At 38.6% G+C, this 12,291-nt stretch overlaps 1 long non-coding RNA gene across 1 annotated transcript in view; it reads left to right on the top strand.

Annotated features, from left to right (window-relative positions):
- The window catches only part of LOC139622854 (uncharacterized), a 73,255-nt gene that overhangs the window by 10,321 nt on the left and 50,643 nt on the right, over positions 1-12,291 (top strand). The window lies entirely within an intron of this gene.

Raw genomic sequence — 12,291 nt, 5'->3', positions numbered from 1 at the left:
CCCCCCTTCTCTCAGCCCTCCACTTCCCCCGCCATCTCACCACTTGGTGGGCCACACGCTGATAAAGTGCGGAAAACCGGATTTGGATTCAGTCTCAGCATTCATGGCTTCCTGCCGGAAAAAATGAAATTTTCCAACAGAAGGGGCCAGTATGCCTGTGGTATCTGTCCGTGTGGTGTGTTTCATCTGGCCTCACTCTTCCAGAAACACCATTACCTACGTTATCAGTGTGAACCGACTCAGCCTGACTGGACTGGGAAGCCTGGCCAACTACTATCCACACAGTCTCTGACCAGCTCTGTGTTGTAGTGCTCATCATTGCTGGCGGGAACCTGAAATATAGTTTATTTAATTTACTGGCAGCTATTTATTCAGGATTTAAGGATTAAAATCTTAAGTAAGATTATATTGCGTTTTTATTGGTACTTTTATTGACACTGGAAAAAAGTTTAGGTTTAGTAAAATGAATAGTCTCAATTTATGATATTGGATACATTATATAATAAAGTGAATAGGAGTGTAGGCATTTAACATCAAAATTTGGGGGACAAAGTAAGAATAGCAGATATGGAAAGGATGACTTTTTGCTTCTGAAGTCGTTTTCCTGGTGATCGTAAAATTGTAATCCTGTCGAGGAATGTCTCCAGGTCTTTACGGATTGCTGGGATACTGGTGCGTGAAATGGCAAGTCTACCTTTCCAAATGATGTGAACCCTGTTTTCACTGAAATCGCAAAAGCTTTTACAACTCATGGCAGGTGCAGCATTTGCATTGAATGGACTTGTCTATGGAGATTGGTGCCCGTGACTACATCTGAACCCTGCTTGATTAGAGAAACTTTGCTTTAACTTTTCTTTTTCAATTCATGTACATGGAGTGGACACAACAATCCCTGTAATATATATTGTAATGCAATAACCTTTCAGTAAAAAAAAATACGCTTGTGGAGCCGATACTGTTCTTTTCATCCAAAAATATGAGGAATGTAATGCAATCAACACAACACCAGACTTAGCAAGAATTTCCTAATTTAAAGGTTTTTTGTGAGGCATTGTTTTGGATGACCTTATATATTTTTAGTTGGGAAAATAAAACTAAGTATGAATTCGATGTGCTTGAACTTTACTTGAGTATTTTAACATTATATTACCTTTAGACTGAAATGTTGTAGTTTTTACCCCACTACATTCATCTGCTTTAATTACATTAAGACTCTTCAGAACATGGGCTTATACAATGTAATGCATTGTTACAATTACATTAATGTTTAAACTACCATTTAACATTATTTAAACCGGTTAGGGTCAGCTGCACCATGACCAGCTATATATTTAAATGCTGTTTACATGTTAATAAAGCAGTAGGCCTATTAATAGTTAAATAATATTGTGTATTAATACTATAACCCGTCTGCAGTAAAATGTACATATCTTTTTGATTCTCTAAGTATTTTCTGCTTATAATACTTGCAGGACTCATGGTGTAATTGAATCTTTTTACATAGTGGTGCCCTCTGAACGTATAACTATTTTTAAGCACATTCTATGTGAATGGAGCGCACATGAATTTCTACATATAGATATTTGAGTTGGTCTAACGTCAAAGTTTGTTTTTAAGTGGAAACAACTTGCATGCAATAATTTATACTCTGGAATATGAATGTTAAGAAAATTTCAACAAATCTATTAGCAAAGTTACAACTGACAAACATGTTTACATTTATACATTTTGCCGCTTCTATCCAAAGAAACTTACAAGTGAGGGAAATCACCAAAGGTTCACATCACTAAAGCTTAATGTATAATAATTGACGCATTTATACAGTAATGCATGGTCAGACATTTTTTTTCATAAACTCAAGCTATAAAAAATAATCAGTGATGCTCACACCAGACAAACATGTTTACATGTTCTCTCTTCAGGTCAGAGGTTTATATCTTTCACTTCCAAACCAAATTTGTGAATGGAGTAAGTGAAGTAGTATAAGGGTTTTCTCTGAGGTAATACCAAACTAGGTTGAGTGGTCCCCTATTGCGGGTATAATGACCTGAAACCTGAAGAGCAATGAAAGAGAGTCTATTGAGGAGGGTTTTTCCATTCACGTAAAATGTCAATGCATTTTCCAACAGACACTTACAAGGGATCAGTGGACCCTCAAGTGTTCATGAAGAAAATAACCTTTCAGTACTACATAGGGATGCTACTCCACTGAGCCTTTCTACGACCATAACACCTCTAATGATTTAACCAAATAGCTTTGGCATTTTAGGAAGATAAAAAAAATTGAAGAACAGTAACAGCAGCTCAGAAAAAATAAAAACCCAAGAAAAACATCAGCAGCCCTTTGAGTTTTACTTATGCCTTCAAGCAATCTGCATGAAATGATCGAGCAAAAGGCCACACAGGGTGTAAGCTATTGTGCTTCTTGGGTTTTAGTTACCAGCGTGGAGGTGTTTTTTTTTTTTTATAAGGCGCTAGAAAAACAGAGCTGCAGTTATCTTGAATGCTCTTCTTTTGAAGTTTCCTCAGCCTCCCTGCTCGTGCTCTTTTTCCTGCTCTCAGCCACTGAGATAAATGGGAGGGAGTGCTGTTGGTAGGAGATTCCTCAACACAGTGGGAGCTCAGGGCTGTCACTATGAGTGCTTGTCTAAGATATGGACTGTTTGTAGTACACCCCACTACTAATTCATTTATTATTAGACGCAAAAAAATATGGCCCGGGAAAAAAAAAATTTGCGTTACTGTTTTTTTTTTCATTTTTTTTTTTTCATTGTACATCAGGACACCAACTCCCTTTTTGTTTGAAGTATTGAAATTAGTTAGATAAATTAGAATATGACTTTTTTTTAGACTAATCATTTTATCTCTTAAGTGTGCTCATAAAATATACTCAGTGATGAATTGAACACAGCCACTGTATCTAATGACTATGAAAAAGACCATTTACAGTGCATTATGATGAAAAGACATTGGCAATGAGTTAGAAAAACAATAAATGTTCACATACACAGCTTTTAATTTGTAACTTTTTTAATGGCTTCAAAAACAAATAAAGTTGTATTGATAAGAACACATTCGACACAGTGTGATGGGCCTGCTCCTTTGAGGATATTGTTTACAAAAGGGCTGGGCTAATCCAGGTCTATGTGCGGATCACCCACAGATCCTGCATATTCAGACCGGATATGTGGCAGCAAATGAGGGCTTTCTGTCTCTGTGTTTATTAGACAGTAGTTAGACTCTCCTTTCATCTTTAATTTCCTGCCATGTCATCTGAAGACAAAGATCAAACAGGGGACAAAGTGACCCTCCACGCTCCAGACTCCTGTGAGGAGAGTGAAGAACCCCCACTGTTCATTCGCCCTGACCCTATCTCTCTCTACTTCCTTTCCACATAACCCTCCTCCACAGACTGGCCCCTATTTAAAAGGTAAAACTTATCAAAGCTATTTGTCTGCAATGAGCCTGTTCATCCTGCGTTACTGATTAGTGATTGACTCGGGAACCATTTGTACACTCGCAACTTGATCCTGTCATTGACGAATACCATGTCACTCCCCGAGATTTAATGTTCCGTACAAGCAACCATGAATCTGTCACATTGACTTAATCTGCTTTTAATTTGTATTTTGACTTCTTCCGCATCTCCTTGGTGTTCACCCTTCAAAATGGCCATTCGGTGAGCCTCTCCTTTCTCATCAGAAAATTTTGATTGCCAATCTGTGTGATCCATGTCAATCAAACATCTGCTCTGCGTTTTGTCCACTGCTGCACCTGCTGACCTCCAAGTGACCTGCAAAATAAGCAGTGAGGCGGGAAACTACAGGAAGCAATTTACTCTCCCAAAGCTACCTTGGAAGGGGAGAGCCAATCAGGGCTCGGCACGGAGTGTCCATTTTTTGATTAAATGTACTCTAGACCTGGCTTCTTATGTTTGATTTTCTTTCTTTTTAACTGCACACACAGTTACATAGGCAAAGGGGAGGTGAAATTTCTCCCTTCCAAATGGATTGCAATTTCCCCCCATTTAGCACCTGAAGGTAATTAGCTTGAAGAGATTGCAGAGTGAGAAACACGTTCATGGAACATTAACTCTCGCACATTCTCCAGTTGCAGGGAATTAATAGGAAAGATTAAAGTTTAAAGAGAGCAAATGCCATTAGCTCACAAACCCCTTCTCTGGGGCTGCAACCAAACCAAACTAAACCAACACTGTTTTTTAAATAGGCATTTTTTTTAAATTTCATGTTAGTTTTTATCATGTTACATGCAAAGTTTCATGTGTGTATTATCCTGTACACTTTGATGCATGTGTCTGTGCTGCGTCTTGCAGAGGCACAGTCGCCTGCAGCTTTACATTGTCCTCTTTAATGAGTTTTTGTGTGTCCTCTCAACTGCCCCTGCATTATGCTAATGACCAGCTTGGCATGTACTAAATTTAGCGGCAAGCTAGAGAAAATGTAAACATATAAAATAATCAGCATCAATGCAGATTTTGATGCAGTTTCTATGGGCACTTTTTTAATTTAACTTATCACATCCTTTTTGCTTTGCCTTGTGGGATTTTTTTTAAGTATCTATGTGTATCTAATCATTTATTTCTATCATACATTGAGTTTTCATTTGGCTATACTTTTCCCCACTTATTTGCCCATTTAGCCATTCATCCATCAATCTATCTTCCTTAAGGGGATAGAGGAGGAGACGGCAATTGGCAATGAATTTTTAGAGGCCATCCCACTCACAGATTCCATCATAGCCTGAAAAATTCTGAGGTAAAAAAAAAAAAAAAATGAAATTGAGACATGGTAGAATTTATTGCCCAGAAAATTCCATTCTACTATCTGATTTGAAAAGTCCAGTCCTCCTAGCTTCAGAAAATCTATTTCCCCACATTTTAATACCCCAGCATAGCAGTCCTCATAATTCATTCGAGTGTGTTAAGCTCAGTTTTATTAGATCTGAAACAAATTTTGGTGGGGATCCTATAGGTCATTAACCATGGAGTAATTTTATCCTTGTTTCCCTAATGATGCCATAATGGTGAGTGAATTTCTTAACTAAAGACCAAAGAACATTGTGAAGGTCAGCTTCATCTGCAGGCTCCTTCAAGCGCTTCTCAGAGAGATTGGAAAAGTCGCACATTTTTGAGGAGTCATTAATAACCTTAAAGCTGAGAGCCTATTTGTGTTCTCGCTCTCTACCTTTTAATTTCCCTGCTTTTTCACTCTCTCTCTCTCCTGCTCTGTCTTTTTTTTCCTGTTCTTTGATTGCCCTCATGCAGAAAGAAAGGAATGCTGTGTGTGTATGTGTGTGTGAAAAAGCCAGAGAAAAAGAGGGAGAGAGCAGAAATGGTAGTGTAGTGACATACAGATCCCAGATGTGATGCTGCTATAATTTGAATTTTATGCCTTTGTTATCGCTTTAATCATTTTCTTTATTCGTTTTGTTTCAGTGGTCTGGGAGAGACACCTGATAGGGTAAACCACCTAGGGACCCATTTTTATTTGGAATGTGGTGCAAGGTCTAATTAGAATTTGAATTTTGCTGAGCCTTGAAATGGCTGGTACTTTATCCTGATCGCCTTAGATATTGTTCCAAGTCAATCATTTGTCATCGCAAAGCATGCTGGGAAGATTCTGCTAATGAAGCCCTGGGTTTGTTCACCATTTTTTGCTGCCCTGGCATTTTTGTCCATTTAGACAGCCTGGTGTGAGGACGACAGTGGTTATATATCCATGTTACGACACCAGCAGGAGCACAGTGTGGTTGGACTGCTGGTGTCACATCCATCTGAGGTCTGTCACCATTCAACATCGACACACTGGAGGGTGGAAGGGATCTGAGACTGCCTTTTATAGTATGCATTTTCTTTCATCACAGAACGCAGTCAGTGAGTTAGCACTTTGTTCATATCCTGCATACTACGGTGGAATATAACTACTGTAACTGACACATGATGCATTGTTAGAGTTTTCAAGAACTATTAGAGATACCTATTTGAGTATTTCTGTTTTATGCTGCATTATACTTCAACTCTACTACAATACACAGGTCTTTTATACTTATTTATTTGATAACTGTTTTGTGTTATATTTTATGTTATTTAACATATAAAACTCAACAAAGTACACTTTACATGTTAATGCATCAATAATAATGATCAAATAAGATAAGAACAGTATTCTGCATAACAAGTACTTTTACTTTTTATACTTTAAGTACTTAAAGTACAATTTGTTGCTAATATGTCTGAACTTTTTTATGGTATAGTAGCTATACTTTTCCCACCACTGATCTAACTTTGCAGTTGTATAAAAAGTAGTTAATATTAGCTCCACACTATACTGCTTACATTTTAAAACGTCAGTATTAATGATGCACTGATATAAACTACATAATAATGTTAGACACACTGATGATACTTATACTTTTTTACTTGACTTTGACTTTGAGATTTTGAATGCAGGACTTTAACTTGTAATAATTTTTATATTGTAGTATTGGTACATCTCCCCCCCACTGTCTACATAGGGACATGCATTACAGGAAGAGTTTCATGTAAAAATGAAAAAATACCCCAACTATAAAGACTATGGTTGTAAACACCAATGTGTGTTTTCTTTGCAGATTTATAGGCACTCCTAGAAACAGAAAACTTCCAAGTTTACAGTCCTTGTTCAAAGACAGTGTTAGAACATATGTGTGTGTGTGTGTGTGTGTGTATGTGTGTGTGTGTCTCATTTAGATGGATTCCTCCCAGGGACAGGGGACTACTAGCTGTCCTGTACGTCACTGTGTGAACAGGAGAAGGTAATGGTGTTTTGTCACAGCCTATCTGGGTTAACGTGTGTCCTCCTCTCAGGTCCCCTCCGATGCATTTTATTTCCCGAGCGCCTCCTTTGGAGAGATTGGAGTTGACAGGCGTTAACATTTAGAAATGTACCAATAAATGGCATTCATGGGTGCTGATATGCAGTTTGCTGGTGGTACATGAAGAGCGGTGCAGTAGCTGTGTGCAATGGTGGAATATTAACCTGAAGGTAGTGATAATCAATTAATTATGATGTAGTTTCATTCTACTGGTGGATAACTCATATGAATTATGTTTCTTTCTCATTTATACAGAATGTTTGGTACTCACTCGTATTATAAATTGTTTTCCCTCAGATCTGCTTGAGTGAGCAGGTATCTCTCGACCATACACATGGGTCTAGACTTTTTTTGTTAATTGTGTTGAAATCTAATTGGAACTGAAGTAAAAAGTCAGGAAAGCCTGGTTTGAACTCCTTTGAAAATAAAATAAAATTCTTCTGACAAGATGATGGATCACCTGTAAGTCTACCTGACACTGAAATTAGGGTTTTTAATGACATGCTGCCTCCTCCTAGATGTGAAATTCAAATTCCCTCCCTGGTCTCCCTCCCTGTCGTCACCTGTCCCTTTGACTCGCGTACGCCAAACACAGGCACTTTGTCTTTGTCACTGGGAGCAGGACAATGTTTTTCACCAGCAAGCTTTTGTATTAACCAATCTCATATGGAACTGAGGACATAGCTCATTGAGCACCGTGTTGTTGTTACGTGAGCGTATTTTTCCTTTCATAGGGAGCAGGCACAGATTTCTTGTACCACTCATTTTATCCCCACTGTAGATTTCTCCTATTCCTCTATTTACCATTAGAACTGAATAAAATTCATAGATCAGATAAAGAAAATAAATTATATTTAGATCTGTCTGTTCAAAGAAAATAAAACATATGCACATCAATAGACATTTCATAGAAGTAATATTAAGAAATGCTTTAAAATCGCAGCATTTACTGGCATAGGCAGACACAGAGTAAATTAACACTGCACTGAAAGACTTGATCTTGATATTTGATCTCTCCTGGCACGGCGGCTGACGGTGGTATTGTGTCACCTGTAATCAGGTGTGGCACCTCTCATGAACACCCGCACTGGTTCCCTTGTCACCCTACGATGCTCTGTTTCAAAGGGGGCCACAGTAATCCATCCTGAAGCATGAAGGAAAGGCCCAGGCTGGCTCTGGGACTGGGGGCAGCGAGAAGCAAATGAAAAATCAATGCTACTGTGACACATTAACTTATCCACCAATTTCATAACTGGCATTAGGTGTCAGGAGAAATCTGTAGTGTGGAGGTGGCCTTATTGGCTTTCAGGGCTGCTTTGTGCTATCAGGTGGTGTAGGAAGTGGGTGAAAGTAGTGAGTTGTATAAAAATAATAGAAAACAATAAAGAAGCTCAAGGACTTTATCAGTTGTTGCTGGTGGACTCATGTCCTTCAGGTTGTCTCTGCAAATGTAGCAATTTGTCAGTTTGTTTGTCTGTTAATATATGTATGATTTAGGCTACCACAAACATATGCCCTATGTGTTATGTAATGTTGTCATTTAATAATTCTGACAAAATTCCTAGATAAAAGTAACAAAAACAAGATACCTGTACCTTCAATTTATCCATTTTCTGCTGTTTATCCGGGGTTGCAGTGGCAGCAGTCCAAGCATCCCTTCCCCCAAAATACTTGGAATTTGAAAGCATTTTCGGGTCCTGAGGGACTATCCCACAGCTTCCTGCCAGCCTTGAAATCCTCCTGCCCCAGAATCCTGATCTCATGCCAGAACCACCTCAACTGGCTCCTTTCAACGCGTTTTCTTTTTTCTTTTTTACTGATTTACTTTCTCTTTCATAACTGCATGTTTTACAATTATAACAAAGAATTTCTCTGCGTGGATCAATAACATTTTTCTGATTCTGATTCTATTGTCCAGAACCTTCAACATCTCATGGTGAATCTCATTCACACCCGGCTCCTTGCCACTGAGGAGTTTTTCGACTACCTCAGCAGCAGTCCATGCATCCCTTTCCCCAAAATGCTTGGAATTCGAAAGCATTTTGGGGTCCTGAGGGACCCAAGAACATTCCCAGGCCAGATGAGATATGTAGTCTATCTATATATGTAGTTCCCTTAGGATGTCTGAGCTCCTTACCCTGTCTGTAAGAGCAAGTCCAGCCACTCCAGAGAGGAAACTTATTCTGGCCTCTTGTATTCACAATCTCATCTGTAGGTGAAGCTTAGAACATAGATCAACTGATAAAGCAAAAGCTTTGCCTCTTGGCTCAGGTCCCTCTTCACCACAAAGGTCTGGTGCGACACCTGTATTACTGGTGATGCTGCACCAGTCGGCCTGGCCAACACCAAGGCCAACACCAACTGGCAATATGGACAAGACTCTCTCCACTTTCTTTTTTCTTTTTCTTTTTTACTGATTTACTTAATTGCATGTTTTACAATTGTAACAAAGCATTTCTCTGCATGGATCAATAACATTTTTCTGATTCTGATCCATTATCCATAACCTTCAACATCTCATGGTGAATCTCATACACACCTGGCTCCTTGCCACTAAGGAGCTTTTCAACTACCTCGGTGACCTCTGCCAGAGATATAAGAGAGGCTTCCCTTGAGTCCTCAAACTCTGCCTGCTCCTCACAGGACGTTTTCCTGCTCGATCATATCCCCAGTCAGAGTCAGCAGTTATCCTCTTGGGCTGAACACAGCTTGGGCCTAAAACATTACCTGCGCAAATGTATTATTGATATAGAATTATCACACATAGGTTTGTATGCAACCCTGTTGTCTAGAAATCATTTTCAAGTACTACCATCTTGTTTTCCCAAATATGATTCTGTGTACTGTAGCAACATTTTCGATTGTAAGTTCTCCCTTTATGAACAAAGTGCAGGACTGTGACACCTGAGAGTTCAGATCCTGAGTCCTGCCAACAAGTCCTCCAATGACCATGTAGGTCATTGTCCCTACCCTCAGACACAACATATGGGGGCGTACCAGTGGCAAGCATGCTGGACCTTTTTGTTGTCACGGCAACAATAATAAGAATGAGGTTCACGTTTGTGAAACAGTTGTGGTTTGGTTACGTTTGTTGCACAAAAACAACTTGGTTAGGGTTAGGAAAAGATAATGGTTTGGATAAAATAACTTCCTCAAAATGAGAAGGCCAAGCTAACCACTTGTTTATTGTTGTAACCATGACAATGGTTACAATAAACAAGTGGTCAAGCTTGTTGAACGGTCATGGGTAGCCTAAAAGAAATAATATTTTTACTGGCAGACAGTCTTGTCCTGTAGGAGGTTAAGTTCAGGTTTAGTCCACAAAAGGACTTTGGTTAAGGTTTGGAAAACAATTGTGATTTTGGTGAGAGGTTAACAAACAAGGTCACAGTGTTTCTTTAACTTTAACCAAGTGCTTTGAGTGCTTGAACATAAACATAAAAAACATGAACTGTGCTTTAGTTGTAGGAAACACTAATAAAATACATTGTAAGTTTTGCATTTTGTTAATTAAAAAGGCTTCCTAAATTGTTTGCTGTTGCAAATTTATTGTTAATTTAATTTCTCGCAGAACGGGATGGTGTATGACAAGCACCAGTCACCTGTTTTTTTTTTTTAATTTTAAAATCTGCATTTTAGTTACATGGAGCCATTTATTTGTAACATATGTAAATAAATAAGGAATTTAGAGGAGAAATAAAGGAGAAATGATTTAAGGAAATTACAAATTTTATTGCTCTCTTGGCCTTTGAAATTCCTCTTAATTCAAAATAAGCTTGGCGTTCATCTGTCACATCATAACAATAATAATCTACAGCGAGTCAGTGGAAATAGTGGAGAGAAAAATAGCCTTCACTTGGAGAGCCGGTCTAATCAGTACTCTCTCTCAACTGTTAAATGTATTTAAACACTAAATTAACAACCCATAAAGGGCCTCTGGTACACTACATTCAAATTAGAGCCAGTTCTTATTTACTGCCACAGAACTGCAAAAGTGACACTTTCCCTGATCGCATTAAGAAAAGCAACGGAGTGACCTTGGCATAATGGAGGTGGATGAGATACGAGCCCCACCACCCTCATCCTCAAAAACACACAGATTCCCTGTATCCTCAGACAGCAGGCAGGGATGAAAAAAAAAAAAACGAGAGAATGATAGAAAGAGGATGACTGTCCTCATCTACAGTGTCATTAAATCATCAGCTAATGGTGTTAGCATCAGTTCAGCTACTAGTGCTGAGGCGAGCCAGTGAGATTTATGGGAATGACATCTGAGAGTGTGAAAACAGAGGAAAGAGAGAAAGCGTGGGTCTTAGTCTTAGGAAAAGCCCAGCCAGCCCGTAGTTCACCTCTAAGTTCTGTGCCGGGGGTGTTGGTGTCATCTTGTTTAGTGGGAGTTGATCGCTCACATATTTAATGCTTTAATTACACCTCAACAGCTGTGCACAGTGATTTAAGTTTATGGATGTGAAAGCTCTTCATTATGAAGCAAAACGCATAAAGTCATTTCTGATGGTGGATGCAGACAATTAAATTTATTTAAGATTTTCTGCAGAGGCAGAGTAAACGGCTTTCTGAAAATGACCCTTACTCAAATGCACAATATGCTGTAATGTGTTCTATAATGTATGATCAGTGTGAACAGAAGGCATCAATCAGGGGGCATCATGGGAAAGTGAAGAAAAAAATCTTGCCTTTCACATTCACAGCATACAAAGGGTAGTTTCTCAAAACGGTGAAGGGCGAGAGAGGGACAAATTTGTGAGCCTCACACAAAAGAGATGTGCCTCCCCTCTAGAGATAAAGAAGATATGTTGGGATTTGAGGAGCCCTGACATTGGATTTAGGGCTCAGTTTTACATAGACTGGAGGGACAGCAGGTCCGGCAGTGGTGGCAGTGAGAAGTTTTGATTTGGCACACGCACAAACAAGCAACACAAACAACAAAAAGTAATATAAACTAAACAATGATTTGCCAAGCATGTGTTCATCTCATTATTTATTCTAATTTAACTTGTCATGTTCATGGATCATATGTAGAAAAATATAAATCTAGTGTTTTTAAAAATGTTCTTACCCTTGTCCATGACAACTAAGCAAACTCTTTTCGTTGATGAGGAGTTCATATAAAAGCCAGTAAGTGGACTTTGAGTTAAGATATTTTTTTTCTATTTTAGTTAAAGTAATTCAAGGGAGCAGTGATAATATGGACCCGAAGTGTCAATAAACTGCATGACAAAGAATCAAAAGACAACATGTTCAGATGGTTATTTCTAAAATTCTGCCTCCATTTGTCATCACAGGTGACAAGACATAAGATTTTATGTAAAAAAAAAAAAAAAAAAAATAGAAACCCTGGATGCCCATGCACACAAACCCATAAGAATGTATAGATACAGTATTGAGCCCATTCATGCA

Source organism: Trachinotus anak, unplaced genomic scaffold (assembly GCF_046630095.1).
Source record: "Trachinotus anak isolate AG129_WGS33_773 ecotype Australia unplaced genomic scaffold, CSIRO_AGI_Tana_v1 ptg000007l, whole genome shotgun sequence".
Classification (NCBI taxonomy): Eukaryota; Metazoa; Chordata; class Actinopteri; order Carangiformes; family Carangidae; genus Trachinotus; species Trachinotus anak.
Note: the sequence above shows the minus strand (reverse complement) of the source record. Positions and strands in the feature narration are given on the sequence as shown.